Source organism: Colletes gigas, unplaced genomic scaffold (genome assembly GCF_013123115.1).
Source record: "Colletes gigas isolate AHSC1104 unplaced genomic scaffold, ASM1312311v1 Colletes_gigas_Sc00027, whole genome shotgun sequence".
NCBI lineage: Eukaryota > Metazoa > Arthropoda > Insecta > Hymenoptera > Colletidae > Colletes > Colletes gigas.
Window position 1 is genome coordinate 49,225 of NW_025106656.1, and position 16,163 is coordinate 65,387.

Sequence of the window (16,163 nt, forward strand, 5' to 3'; positions counted from 1 at the left end):
AACATTGGTAGACTCAATTTTTTATATATTGTATCAGAATTTTTTTAATTTATATGCCTTATTTCTTTTGTTTTGAAAATTCCCGGGCCCCCGTTAACACAGAATGTTCTTCAAAAGAAATTTCATATTATATTATATTCGTTGATAGAGAGCACCAGAGGGCACATAAAGCAATCCCTGTACAATAAAGGTTTAATAGAACTTTGCTCACAGAGTTGGTTGACTATCTTTATCACGAGAAAACCAGCGAGAAAGACGGTTGACAAACTCTGTGCTTTAAATCCCCAATAAACCTCTGTATGTATGAAGCTACAAAGAAAAGTCACTCTCTTTTCAACATTGTATTAAAAAAAGAACAAAAATTCCACATCAAGCCACACCAAGAAAACATTTATTTTTAAAATCAATAAATAGCAAGTTATTTTACATAACAATTATATATAAGTTCAATGCAAACTTCTTTGAAGTTTAAAACTCTAAATTGGCGATACTCAAACTTTTTCGATATACCGACTCCTTGGTTCCATAAATTACCCACCAGTATCCTCCAACTTATAAAAATAAAATTACGACCTATTGAAAAGTTAATATTGTAAATGCCTATCTGCCTGGTGAATATAAATACACTTGGCGCGTGGCAGTCGTTGCAAGGAAATTTAATATAACGTTTTCGATTCTTATTTATAGATTCGCTTCGATACACATTAAAGACAAGTTGCCTAGATTGGATTGCGTTCGACATTTTCTAACACTGTAATATTTCTAACAAAGAAGAACAAATATTTACCGATTATCATTCTACATTTATTAGACAATTCGTTGATAAAGGACATTTTTAAATAATTCTCAATTGCTCAATTTTGATCATCAGTATTCCAATTTCGACCATAACATTATACACGGAATACTAAGTTTCTTACTTAAGTAAACGTGTACAGGGGTGCGTCACGCAAATGTCACGGGTTATACCTCGTATTTGGTAAGAAAAGAAAAAGACGAATGATATGATAATGTCTATTTTTCTGTGTCCTCGTTTTTCTTAATAGACTTTTTACTCGTATCAATTTTTCGAACCATTTTGCGTAAGAAAGTGTAAGGACACAACGCTTAAAAAATCAATATTTCGTAAGATATTTCAAGCGTTTGCAAATACGTATACTTTATTGAAGGTGTTCGAACACAGTGACCTCCATGCCTTACGAACCCTGTATCGTTCCGACCACCGTGTCATCTGCGAAACTTCCCAAACCTTGCCCTAATCTATCATCCCCTCTTCTACTTCCAAAATCCTTAAAAGCTATTGCAACCTACATAGATAGCGATTTTTATCTCCAGCTGAGATCAAGCCTCGTGTGTTCTGTCCGACGAGGAAAGTAAATGGTGTACACCGAGACTGACCGACATAAAGCAACACCCTGCGAGCCTCGCATTACACCAACCCGATAGCCAAAAAATTATTATTATGCACTTCCTCATTCTTTATCAAACTATTATGAACAGATTGGCGAGGTTTTCCAAACGAAAACGAACAGAAACGCAACGTTACGTAATTATCAATTTGAATTTCTATCGGATCTATCACTGTTTCTCTACCCAACCCGATATATTTTTATAAAATACATTAAGTTGTTCACTCGAAAAATGGATTCGTTCCAAAAGCTTCCCGCGTGAGTCAAATACCATGCATTTCAAATTAAGGAGAACGCGGTATCGTCAGCAAAGAAAATGTGTACAGTGTGGAGTAATATTTGCTTAAACTCTGAGCTCATGAGGGCTGATTAAAATGTCTGACCTGGTACACTAATCCTTTGCTTCAAGACTGAGTTTTCCCCGGCCACAACCCGCAAAGTCATCCCTATCACTATTTATGTTCCTTACACTCGAGCGTACGGCAGCTGTGGGTTCAAAAACTGACTGGTCGAACTCCAAAGCGACGCGTCGCGGCTAAAAGCGCGGCAGCTGTCGACACAAACTAAAACAGATTTATTTTCAAACAGAAAATGCTCAAAAAATATTTTTTAAGAACATTGCTTCTATTGGTACTCCACTCAAAAATGTAATACAAATTTTATTTTATATAATGCTATCCATTACACTCCCACCCTTGTATAGGCGAAATCACTGTTCTAAACGCTGGCCATTCGTGGATCGCGTAAGTCGTTATCGATACCCGTTGATCGAAATTGATCAATTTGAGGTATCCGAATAAGTCATAACGCGATAATAAATTTGCAACATAGCGGCGCGCGGACGGAGCATCGTATCGCAGTTTCGCAGCCACGAGGGGCCTAATTTTACGGCTCACCCCCTAGCTTTCGACACCGAGTCGTCGGGTGTAGCGCGTTGACAGGTGCGGCAGTGATACGAGTACCCCGCAATTTTCAATCGGTGACCCATTTTGCGGCCGCGCGGAACGAAGCCTACGAGAAGTTATCGAACACGTGCAGAGAACATTGTGTCTGGCATACACACCCTATCTGGCCGAAGCCAGTCCATGACAGCCTATTACATGACGCGAACGCGTTAAATCGAGAAAGAAATTGGATGGATGCGAGTCACCGATAACACTCGACGGATAATATTTCGGTTGCTCCCGGAGCAATTTTTTCACCTCTTCGACGATATTCCGGTGGAATCTACATTCTACGAACCGATGGGAAGTCACCAGTGGCGTAACCAACGTTGCTGTTTATTTTCAGTTTTATTTTATTCGACATTTTTACTGCGCGTTAACAAAAATATCTACGAGAATAACACAGGCATTGTACGAGAAAAACGGTCCCAGAAAGGCTCTGCAGTTACGGAAAATAGAGCCATTCTGGAACTTTGGAAGGGAAAGGAGTTTGAGGAATAGGGCGAAGCGAGTTCAAGGAAGAGGCATTGGGTGTTTTGGAGATAGGATAAACTATAATGTTTCTAAGAAAGGAAGTTTGATTGATTTGAAGATCTTGTATGCCTGCGTGCTAATACTTATGATGAGTCCTTTTAAAGGAAAGATAATCCTTTTCTCTACATTTCTTATTCAGTAAAATTCCGATTATCCGGCATACTCGGGACTATACCTACGTAATAAAAACGAGGTATAATCACAGATGAGATATACAAGTAGACCTTACATGTAATGTATTTTTTCGGTTCATTTTTCTGGTGCTTTATTTTCGTATCACTCGCAACATTACTAACAGATTACAGAAATGAACACAAGAGGAAGTGAGACGGAAAATGAAATTAAAGAAACATTTCTGACCACACACTATATTTTCGGCAATGAATTTTTTTCTCGAAAGTGCGTAGGAATTCGGGGTTATGTCTATTCACCAAAAATACTTGTAATAGGCCCCCACAACCAAAAATAATTTTTTCAAAATTATTTGAAATTTTTTAATTTTGTCGGAAAAATCCATCCACTGAATTTTTTTCTCGAAAGTGCATAGGATTTTGGGGGTGTGTTTATTTACCAAAAATGATTGTAATTAACCTCTGCAACGGAAAATAATTTTTCCAGAAAAATTTAAGCACCTTACTCCTGTCGATTTTTGTTAAGAAATCGTTTTTGATTTTTAGTAAATTTGTTTGACGCTTTACGGAAATGTTGTTTAATAGTTTTTCGTAGGTATCCATGAGCTTTACTTATTAAATAAATTTCAACCGGATGCCGGTTAATCGGTACTCTACTGTAATATTAGAAAAAAATAAAATGTTAGATCAAAATCTTGCAACAGATTTCGAGATTTGGACGCGTAGATTCACCCATCGAGGCGCGAGAAATATTTGTTTTACAGCTTGTATGTCGCGTGTTTCGTAGTAACACGCAGACTTTGGTAAAAAATCGACAGGTGTCTGTATAACCTGGGTCTATTTCACACACTTTCGTGTAAGTTTTCATTGAGGGTAAACTGGGTGCAAACAGCGCCGGATCCTTTGTTGAGGGTGTCAATCGATATTAAGCCGTGGGCTGTTGTAACGAACCGCGACTGTTCCGGCTGGGCGTCGTGCAACTTTGCGAAATATTTCACTGGGTCCATAACTCCTAGGAAATATGCAAATGTTACTTCCGCTCGCGATCAAAATATTAATATTGCGGGCATAAAATTGAAAGGTGTGCACTATTGACGCATCCCCGTTCCCCCGTTTTACACATTATTACTTCATATTCCAGCCCTTCCCTTCTACCATCTTCTTTTTCGCCGAACCTCCTCCGCCTATAGAACGCTTTCAATTTTACCGGACAGATCTTGCTGGCTTATGAAAACATGCAAAATGAAAAAATAACAATCCACGAAAAATATAGCATTTACGTACTTAAGTCAGACATATCGTTTTCGAAATACGGTGACTTAAACCACTTTTTCTTGAAATGGAAAACAATTTTTCTTTTGTGCAAATATAGTCTCAGTAACCGTAGTACAACCGAGTATGGGGTAGTTTTTTTTATTCAAAAACAGATCGAAAATGCAGAATAAAATTTTGTTGTTCAATGTCCCGCTATTGAGAAGAACAACTTTGAATATCTGTTGGATATGAATTAGGAATACAGTACCGCTTGAGAAGTTGCTCTGTGACAACTTCGAAGGCAACTAGGCGGAATTGAATCGTTATTATCTTCATCTAGCTCGTTTATGTTTGAGAGAGAACGAGAGTGAGAAACAATGAGAGGGAGTGAGATACAATTAGCATGATATAAACAACTCTAAAAATTAGCAAGGATAACTTCTTGATATCTCATTCATGAAATTCGTTAAATCGTTCTAATCATTTATACTGTAAAAGTCTATATTTACGTTTGTTCTGACTCACTTCCTATTCATTTTACATTTTTCTAAAATCAATAAATAACAAATTATTTCGGATGAAAAATGTTATGGACTCGTTCTGCGCACATAACGCGTACTCGACGAGCCTTCAAAGCCGTTTATTCTCAAAATCGAGAGGTTTATTTATAGAAATTTTGTTCAGAACTTTCGGTTTATTGTTTCACGAAAAAATTTCGTCTCCCTAGAGCGAGCATTAACGCTCACGCACTTCGCTTTCATTTTCCTCGTCGTCTTTTATTCGGACACGCCTTTCTCGTTTAAAACTTCGACACTCCGCTCTACAGATTCGGAGAAAAGGGACCGTAACTGTCTAGCAGATTTACTCTTTGAGGGAGTGGACAATTGGAGCTTTGGTCTGGTGAAGTTTCCGGCGCTGTTAACGCAGTGAAATATCCCGACGTTTTTAAAAGCATTCGTCATGGCGATAAAATTGTTAACGTCTATTTAAAAATAAAAATATTTTCAGTACTGATATATGGCATAGATATTCTATCGTTCACGGTGCAAACTTTTTCCTTCAACGTTCTGCCATTTTTACTTCGTATAATATATCATTTCTTGAGCTACGAAAGAAGTTTGAGAGTAGTATAATACGTTTGAAGTCATTTTTCTTCAAAATTATTTAGCAAGTTCGTCCTACTGAATTCTGATTCTTTGTTTCAATATGAAGTAACTAATTTAAGTAATTAAAGCAGCATTAAATATGTAAATGCTACAAGTTGTTGAAAATGTTTTCAAAAAATCTATAATAAAATAATCCTTCAAAATTTTCCGTTTCTTGTATAAATCCGAGAAATATTTTTCGATTTTTAAAGTTTTCTAAATCCTGAAATTTGTCCCCTGCCTGCTAGCGACTCGACGCGACGATTTGATCGTTTAAGCCAATACACTTAAAAATCTTATCTCTCATTTAGAAAATGTGAAGAGAACAGAAGTGGAACTTCGAACGAGATTAAGTCGTGAATGATCAACGTTATGTTTGCTACAGATTTATGCAAATGGTGTTGAAATATTAAATTAACCAACATTCTTTGTATCGTACTAAAAGGAATTTTTCAAGCATTGTATTATTGTTTTATGGATTTTTCAGAAAATAAGTTCCTACGAATTAGTGTGCTTAAGTTTTCACTGACGTATCTAAACTTGTTTCATCATCAGTTCATGTTTTCATGGATTTTGTATTTCAAAGTTAGTCGTCGTCGTTGCGAATTATAGTTTGGAACTAATAACGTTGTTAATTAAATCGACATCAAACTTCTGAGCACCGTACGATATTGCGATGCGTGTTCGTGCGCGAGTTGCGTGCCGGTAGCGTGTTTAATCGCTAACTTCGTGACACCCATGATCGCCCACCATCTTCAAAGACCTTTGATTGATAGAGTCGAAGAAGTAGAACATCGTGCAATGAGTAAGGACGATTAAATAATAAATGGAAAATGAGTTTACACGAATAAATATTTCAGTGCAAACATCACTACGTTTGCAACTAGAGTTGACTATTTAAATTCAGCGGGTTCTTGAATTACACAATATATCAAGTCACGCGTATTCATAGACACGCAGTTCAGCCCTCGGTTATGTTTTTGCACATACGTATTCGTATAAAGGCCACATACGTGGACTGAAATAACATAAACGTCACTTTGACCAACAAATTCTCGACTAAAACTTGCTAGACATAATAGTATCTATAGTTAGTAGAATACCAAATCCTTTTTCCTGTATAATCTTCACTGGGTGTTACCAGGTACGGTATAAAGATTCACCCTCTAATTTATTTACGACTGTCAGGACAAAACTGATTACACATACCTATAAATTAAGCTGAAGGAAACTCTTTTCCAGTCTCTGTTAACGTTTACAGTTCTTGACTCGTAGCAAAGTAAATGAATGATTGTTGAAATAAGTACATGATCCTTGATACCTGATCGTAGAGATCGTAAATTTCATAGAATTGGCGTCAATGCGAGGATCAGCAGTTTGCAGACAAGTTCGAGGATTCTTAAGAAACGACGCCCCTCTTATTTAGACAAATTTAAGTTACGCAATTTTTCCATCAACATTGGCAAAGACTGGAACGTGTCTTTTGCGTTCACTTCGGTTCACATTTCAGAGTTTAAGGGTAGCCGACGTGGTATCGATCTGGCACGCAGTGCTGTTTTAAGACAGTGACTCTCAACCCTATCTTCAGAGGTATTTTAATTTCAAGCTCTTTTCATTGAAGCAGCTTCTTCTGTGCATCCTTTGGTCACTTGGTACATCATTTGACGTGATTTTCTCTATCGTTGCATATAATTAGTTCTAAGGCCGTAGACGAAACCTCGAAATTTATCAGTCTGTACAGGACTACATCAAAATAATTCTCATTTGTTTAAACATGTAAAATTATGCAGTCTCCAAATTCAGTGATTCGTGTTCAATAAATTTTGTCCTTTTAATTCGCAAACACCGCCTCGAAAATGACCGTCTGCAGTAGAATATCCGTTGAAATCGCAGCCAGTTCGCTTCTAAATATACCAGCACTGTATTTCGCGATCTTTGTACCCTCGAAATAAAAGTCTGTCTTCGTGCGACTATTCACCGTGGTAACTTTTGTGAGATACCTATCCATTGTAGTCGATACACAATAGATTTCAGCTTCATTTATGCTTCGTTTTTGTCATCGAAGTGTTTAAGCAGAGAAACCCACCGTTTGAATTCCTCGCGAACAGAATTCGTGGTGGATCACCCTAATTTTCGTTTTCGCACGAGCGTCAAACTCAGGGTATCGTTATAAGTACCTGAGTAGGTCAGCCAGTTGATAATAACTGTTGATAATAACCATGATGGATCGCCACTTTCGAAGACCAGACCCGTTAGGGTTGTTATCGACTTTTTCCCCTCGTGTTTTGGTTAACATACGAACTTGATAATCGATTAAGAGCGCGAGTCAGCCAAGTAATATTGCAACCGGAACAGGTGGTAATTAGACGGGGCCAACTCTGGAGGATTCATCACGCGTAGAAGAAGTTTCTAGCCTACGCTGACGATGACGTTCTTCGTCGTCCGAGCAACGCGTGGTCGAGTGTTGTCATGCAACCTGACGTTTTCCTTGACCAATAAACGAACTCTTTTCGCTCCAATTCATTGCTCAAATTGATCAGTTGGCATTGACAGTGATCCACTATGACTCTTTCACCTAGTTCGAGCAGCTTATATTAGAACACATATGTTATATCTCTCTTGCGTGAGAATATTAGATACTGATGACTTTTCCAGTCAATGTTATTTGACCAAATTCATGCTTCTTCGACTTTTTTTTATCTAGGGTGAGTTCGTGCTGAATCCATCTACATTGTAAATTTTTCCCATTTTACGCAAACGGTTGGTTATAATTCTTTCATTTGGGCAAAGCTTCTCTCGAGTTTTCGTTGCATTTTCAATTTGAAACGAAGCCCCGAGCTATGTAAAATTAAATTTACACAACCGTTTCTTAAACCTAATAAATGAAACTATACATCGCCCCGTTAAAAAGAAGTTAACGATTCCGAAATACTCTTGATACTTCCAGCTGGAAATAAAAGTCGTCACGCGGTGTTCTTCGTGAAATTAATCAATTGCTGCCCGAAACATTCTTTTCTATCTTTTAAAGCAAACGAGTTATTCGGGTGACCTGTTTCAAATGTCCCGACCTGTATAGGACGCAAGGCACAAATGAGTTAATGTACTGTATAATTTGTTCGTATTTACCGAAGTGTTTAAGCTGGGAAATCCACCGTTCGTGTTTCTTGCGAGCAGAATTCACGGAGGATCGTCTTAATCGTAGTTTTGACCCTAATGACTAATGCCGTGCCTAGATATTTTGACATCTAATACTTGAGGAACGAGGATCGATGGTTCTGAAATCTCCAAGTCCGCTATTTTGAGAACTATAAACCGTTCGTCTAAATTGATGACAGTGTCTTCAGATTCTACGTGAGACAGCATGCTTGGAATTTAGAAATTTTACGTATTACTCGGTTCAGATAACCTTGGGCGGTGAAAAGAAGTTCGATCTTGATGAATCCGACGGTTTTGATGATTATTGGCGTGACCTGGCTAGAAAACCACAGAACTTTCCTCAGCGTAAATTCGGTGGCGGTTGCGTTATCATCTGGGATGTCTTTGGAGCTTGTAGCATGCTCGAGTTGGAGTTTACGGCCCACAAAATCGACGGTGAGGAATATCAACGCATTTCTACGAAGCGTCTGTTGTACATTCGAAAATTTCAGAGTCAGAAAGTCGTTTTTTAGACGAGATTTAGCAGAGATTTATTTTGGCCATCAGTTTTTACTTTTTCCCCGCTAAAAATTGTGTATTACTCACCCTCCTATATTTTTCTACAAATTTTTAAAGTGGTTTAAGAGAACATTTTATACGTCTTTTTATATTTCTAAGAACGCGAACGTATCGATGTAAATCTTTTTCACGACGATTTTGTTTTCGTCGACCGTTGAACGTGCGAAATCAATTTAGACGCACGTATTTTTGCGAAAAGCTTTAAATTCTGAAAATACGGTGGCGTAATTGCGACGCGTTTCGTACCATCCATCTTGTTCCGGTTCACAGGACGGACGGTGTCATCGAGATGCCGATGATTACGACGCGTTCGGAACTCCGCCTTGTCGATACGAGCGTAAGGCCAATTCTGGGACACGTAATTACCAGAAAGGTCAGCACGGTAGCCACGACACAGGTGCTCGGGCAAAACGACGCCCATCGATCGTGAGAAAATCAAATTTTAATTGGCCGAACCGAAGAAAGCCGACTGCGCTTGGAATTGTATTATTTTGCGTACAAACGGACGGTCGTGGGCATAAGCTCTCGTATTTTCAGTTATTTCTGTTCTAGGCCGTACCAACTATGCTTTGAACATTTACGAATCGATACACGCGACTGTACAGGGTGTCTCGTAATACGCGGAACCTGGCATCGATAATTGATTCAACATTTGAAAACAATGAAATAAGTTTGTAGCAACGCGCGTCACGTTTTACCTTGTTCCGGTGTTCCAGCGAGTTTTGCATTGCAATAACTCGTTCGACACGCTCGGTTGGTACCACTGATTCCGTTCGACTGTTTACAAACAATGCTCGACGTCTTACGTACGACTTCGTCGAGTGTTTCGTAAATACTGGTTCGTAGCGAGCTCGTAAGTCTGTATTGCGCTTTCAATCGGTTCGACAATAAAGAACTTGTGTGTTTGTTGGTACCAAGAGCTAAGATATTAATTCCCGCGTGTTGTTTTATTTATTTGAAAAGGTTCTTTGTAGTTGCCTCGGAACAATTATATGTGGGTTAATTAATTGCTCGTTCCGCGATAATATTTTAAAAACTTAACCAAAGCCACGAACTAACGTGAAATCTTGATGTTACGATTATTTTCGTGTTTCGTACAATTTAGATATTTTGCATTTTCTGTCCTGGTCACCTACATTTCGCTAACGCTTCTTCGTCGTGACGTCATTAGCACTCTGAATCACAATTCGCGTGTAAGTAACGCCAGGAGAGACATCGAAAACATTAAATGGCATAAATCCTGCGGGATATGGAAATACGAGATGCACTGTCATGGACTTCACAACCCCAAGTTTTCAATTAAAGTGATAACTAAGTGGAATATGAAACGAACAGTGCAGAACTGCGGAAGCGAATAAGTCGACTGACGAATTCAATCAGAAATACATCGTTCTTGAGTAGTTGATTGCGAGAAGGGTTGCCCAAAACATGGGTGAATAATTGCCCAGGGGTTATGAATTTATTTGGGTTCGTGAGCATGTACTTCAACGATGATGAAGTTTATCGAGTACTCGATCCCCTGTAACTGTTCCTAGCTTCAATAGCGAAACAAAAATCTGAAGAAAGTGTTTCGAGTGTAGATATAATTAACGAAAAGTTTTTTTATTCTGAAATCGTTACTTTTCGGACGGGGAGTCACTTGGCAAAGAAACTCGTATTTCGAGGCTCGTATTACTAGAGATTCATTTTAAAAAGAGACGCGATAATAGGGCGCGAGCATTCGTCGATTGCGAATAAATCTCGTCCCGAGCAAGTTAACCGGGGCACAAGGTTATATCAGGACCAATGAAGACGTAAATACCGAGACAGGATATACGTATCACGCAACGCGGACGTCGAGCCAAAAAGGGAATAGGATCTCTTCTTGCGGATGTATGGCGCATAGTCTCACCTTGACATTGAAAAAGCCTGGCCGTATAGAAAAGAATGTCATTGATTTACGAAACAAGTTCACCGAGAAACATTACAGCACTTGCCGCAGCTTTCACTGCAATGCATTAGCCGTTCAAACACGTTACGTGACAGACACTTTCCGTCAGGAACGAAGGATGAAAATATTCCCCCGCGTAAAGGTTGATTCTCACCAGCGCCCAAGAAGCGCGACGCTCGAAAGAAGCTCGTTAGAAAAAATTATAACCTTGTTTTAAACGCGAGTGTTATGGATCATTTATTTGTGCATAACTTTTATTTCAACTATTTTTACATACCCTTTGTCGTTTACGATTTATAAGCACTTAAATAGGAAGGGTGGCTCGTACAAAAGGGTTGATAAATTTAACTAAATCCAACTAGTTACATAAAAATAATCGCCATATATTAGTCGATTAACGATAAAACTTTGAGAAATAAATGCACCGAGTTCCTCTACTGTTTGACACTCGACTCTTCGACCTTTGGCCACTCCCTTCGTCTGTTTGCTCGAAGAGCAAGAGCAGAAACTAACAGGCATTTTGTCTCTGTCTCAAAATATAGACTGTGAGAAGAGTCGTAGGTTCGGCGACCCATTCTCGTAAACCGAAACGCTCCGGCCATGTCACAGAAAATAGCTGAGATTCGCCACGACACTGAAAGAGAGGCGGTAAAAGAGGGCGGATTTCGCCGGCGGGGAATTGTAGGTACTTGACCGGACCGTTGACTTGAAAACTTTAGCTGCAGTTAGCTCTACCCAGAAGGGTTTGATTGATTTTGTTCCTCTTTTGATATATCCTTAAGTACAACGATTTAAGAAAAAAATATTTTATTACAAATGCTCGATCTCAATTTCAAGAAAACGGCTGTAAAATCTAAACGTAGAGCCCAAAATATCTATTTTTATTTATAAATTCTATTAAGGAGAATGTTCCGTGAGCTATTACTGTCACCCCTAAAGTGTGTTTGACCGAATTATTGACACTCCAATTAGTGTCAACTGACCAAATACTGTCGGAGCAAAAGACCCAATTATTGTCCCCTTAACGAAAAGTGAAGTTCCTATCTTAGTGAAATTCGACGATACACAATCCTTGTATTACGATTGCAATTATTTTTTACGATGTACATAATCTAAAAATTCCCCCCAACTCCCTCCTATTCATCGTATAAATTAAAACCACGGGACATGTAAGATTTCACTACTCGTTGTTTGTAATTTACTGGTTTGCACAGAAAATTATACACAGATATGGTAATCGTATTATCATTAATTTTTCCTTTTAACGCGCCCTTAACAAGGGTTGCCCTTGTGCCGTGCATCATTAGATTCAACGGAAAACGAACGTTGCCTATAGTGCTTTCCGGGCCATACACAGCCATAAATCTTGCACACAAATGACCCAAACCGTGCGCTTTGTACCACTGACCAACCTCCCATGTTTCTCAATTACTCAAAGTACATACAAAATAGAGTTTCGTGGCAGCACGGCTACTCCTTTAAAGTCAAACGGAATTTCTGGCAGTCGGTATAATTTCGGCAGTGGAAGCGAAAAGAACTCCTTTAACACCAATGTGTACTAGTCAACGTGGTCAAAGAGAAAATTCTAATACCATAAATATATCTTTGAATGTAAAATTTCGTGACATCAATAAATATAGTTAAAATTATAAAATATAAGAATCGTGAAGATCCAGTGTTCGACAAATGATTAAAACCAGTGACAAAATGGTGTTAAAGTTCACGGAGGTGAATTCGGAGCAGTGGCGTCAGCAGTACGACGCATGTGACCGTGCACCAATCCGTATTTCTCGTGTGTGAATCGGAGTATGTGGGGGATGCACGTCCAGCTAACTGAGATTCAAACATCGGGCGCCGGAAGTCACACCTGTGCTTGTATCTCTATAATAAAGCCACGGCTAGCAAATTGATTCATACCGGTGCGAAGATTGTATCGCGACGAAAGGTAACATATTTTCGACAACACCCTCCCTGTACGAAATAGATGCGAATTGGAAAAAGTTCGAGAATAATTTATATGGGATCGGAATCCATGAACCAACAAGAAGTAAACTCTATAGACCTATAACATCGAGATAGAAGCGGTTCGGTGGTGACTCATTGGAGAAGCTGTCGGTCGTCGATACTTTGGTCATCGAGTTCGAGTTTCACCCTCCGTGCACATCTTTTCCTTCGATTTCTACGTTCAACGCGAGAAATGAAATTGTAATTTCTCCAAAACAGATTTCTGAATCTCCCAGAACCTTATCGATACTAACTTTATTCTTGTACGAATCAAAGTTTCGAAATTAAAAATTCGTCGAACGAGCTCGTTGATATTCTTCTCAATTTCTTCGCCTCATTTTTAGTTTCTTTGTCTGCTTTCTGGCATCCTCGCTCGTCGACGAACTCTGCGAGTGACGCCATGATTTTTTTCTATTCTCAGGAGTGGGCTCTCGCTGTTCCTTCGCGATCTACTTTCTTTTGCTCCTGCTGTCGTCACGCCACCTTTTCTCTCATCAAATATTATACGTGACAAAACTGCTATAGATTTTCACAATCACACATAAGTACTAACTTATTAACTGTTTCACGTCCTTCCCCACGATTTCTTTATTATTTCTATCAAACCCTTGAAATCGAAAAATTTCTTTAGTCTCTTTTTGAACTCACATTGCATTTTTATGTTTTTCTAAAAACAGATGTTTAAAGATTATTAATTAAATTTACGCGTGCCATGAATATCAATAAAAAGCTAAGTATTAATAATAATTTACATAGACAACCGCTGGGACATCTGCCTTATGGGTTTTCGTTATTCGCGATAGAAGGAGCGACTTGGCTGTTAATTGACGATACGACGTGTACATAGTTAACTAATTTTAGACGAAAAACAGGAAGAAGTGCCGGTAATTACACGGTCGGAAAGCCGCGGAACTGCGATGGGAGGACCATCGTAGAAAAAGAAACGAGACGCAGTGATAACCACCCTCGGAGTGTGCTCAAAGGATTATGCAACATGGATCCAAGCGAAATCCTCAGTATTCGTATACAGCGACGAAAGCGCAAAGTGCCAAGGGACGCTCGGCGAACGTGAAAATTAAACCTGGATATTTGCATTGCACAAATATTATACGAAATATATAGCGAAATAGAATTTCAGCTGTAATTACGTGCTATAATCCCGCGTATTACAATCTAATCTAAACTCGTGGACCGTAGTTTTCCGGTAAATGGGATTCCCGTACCCAAGGGCTTGATAGAAAATTTCGTTTTCACTATGGCGATACTTGATGTTCCAAATGTTCGATCTACGAGTTCGTTGTAATGCAACATTTTATTCTACTCCGAACAAGTTTATTTTTAAGAAAAGAATATTCTGAAAAAATTGGCAGTGCAATTGGAAAAGTAATCAATATTGTTACAAGATGACCAAAATCATGGAAAGAATGTTTACGATAGCAGATGGCAGAGTGGCTCGATTACTAATGTGGAAAATGTATATTTTGCAACGGATGTACTCAATCAGAAAGGAAACGATCATATTAGAAACCACCACCGGAAGGAACAGAAAAACGTTATCCTCGTACATAAAAGGAAAACTCAATTTCGCAGGGCCAGATTATTGATCGTCGACAAATAGGCGGAGAATACATTGTGGTCTGAACTACAATCGGCTATCGCAAGGAATCAGAAATAGGTTTCCCAACCGATAGTATACGGAGAGAAAGATACGTCGAATGATTGAAAGACCATTAAAATAACGTTTTATTTTTCTACGTGATACTATACCAGTACATATTGAAAAAAATGGTGAGAATTTTCAGTTAATGTTTAATGCGCCACACTTGTGCACGGTTTAACATTTTTCGAGAATTCGTTTTCACGTTTGGATGAAAAGTAGACCCTTCCTGAGGTCACGTTGCGTTTCGGTGCATTTCTCAAGAAAGTCTTTATTAAAAATATTTCACTTTGTCCACGTACGATATTCCCGACCGTCGTTACTGAAAATACAACTTTATGTCGAATAATCTGCCCGCCATTGTGCTTCCGGCCGAGGAACATGCATGTGTCCCGCGAGGAACGAAAAGGGAAACGCGAGAAGAAAGGAAGAACGGAAGAAAGGAAAAAGAGAATGAGTGAAAACGTATGAACAAAGAGCACGGAGAACTTCTGCGCCGGAGTATTTTTCACGTCCACCTGTTCAATGAGAAAATATATATCCCGTTGAACAAGATGGCCTCCTGCTGATGTTCGAACACAATGCTGAGCGAGCGGAATGCACGACGAAACGCAACCGGAAAATAAAAGCCGATAATTGTACCTGCGCCCTAGATCGAGAGATCCGATAAAAAGCAAATAATGATCATGAACCCTATCGCTGATCATCGCTTCGTAATTGATTCGACATATTTTCAGCGAGAAAATTAATACTCGATGCTTCCGATTCATTTCAAATCCATTGTTTCTACAAGGATTAATTGGGGGAGTTTAAAAAAATATTATTTACTGTTATTCGTTTCTTTACAATCGATTTTAATTTAGAGTTAAAATTAATAGAAAGTTGCAGTAAATTCTCTGAAATGGTTTCTGGTGTAATATTATATTTTTTGGTGAAATAAAACTTAGTCCGTTTGTCATGGCAAGTAAAATATGTAGCACGGTAGCAGTCTGGCATGAAACTGCTCAAGAGTAATATCCGTCCCACGATTAAGCATAGAGGAGATTCCGTAATATTATGGAACTATATGATAACAAGTGGAACTGAATATATTCGCTCAAGATGAGATTTTAAAAAGTAAATCTGGTGACATTTATGAATGAGATTGCAAAAGTATGCTCTAGTAAACGTTTAAGGTTACACAGTTTCCAATTGTTTAAAGACATTTGGGGCTCGTGAACAATTTGGCGTGTATTGGTCTGGTACGTTAACGCGTTAAATCCACCTAGTGTACACCTAATTACAGAAATTCGTGCCAAATCGGGGAAATATAGTCAGCTTAACGCTACTACCCCTTTGTCTCAACCCGTGTCTCGACGAGCTTGTTAACACGTTTGTTATCGACACTCGGTTAGAAAACCGTCCCTCAGTAATCTTATTTAATACAGTATGTGGCAATAAT

At 38.7% G+C, this 16,163-nt stretch overlaps 1 protein-coding gene across 2 annotated transcripts in view; it reads left to right on the plus strand.

Annotated features, from left to right (window-relative positions):
- The window catches only part of LOC122401666 (tubby-related protein 4), a 53,018-nt gene that overhangs the window by 17,884 nt on the left and 18,971 nt on the right, over positions 1-16,163 (plus strand). The window lies entirely within an intron of this gene.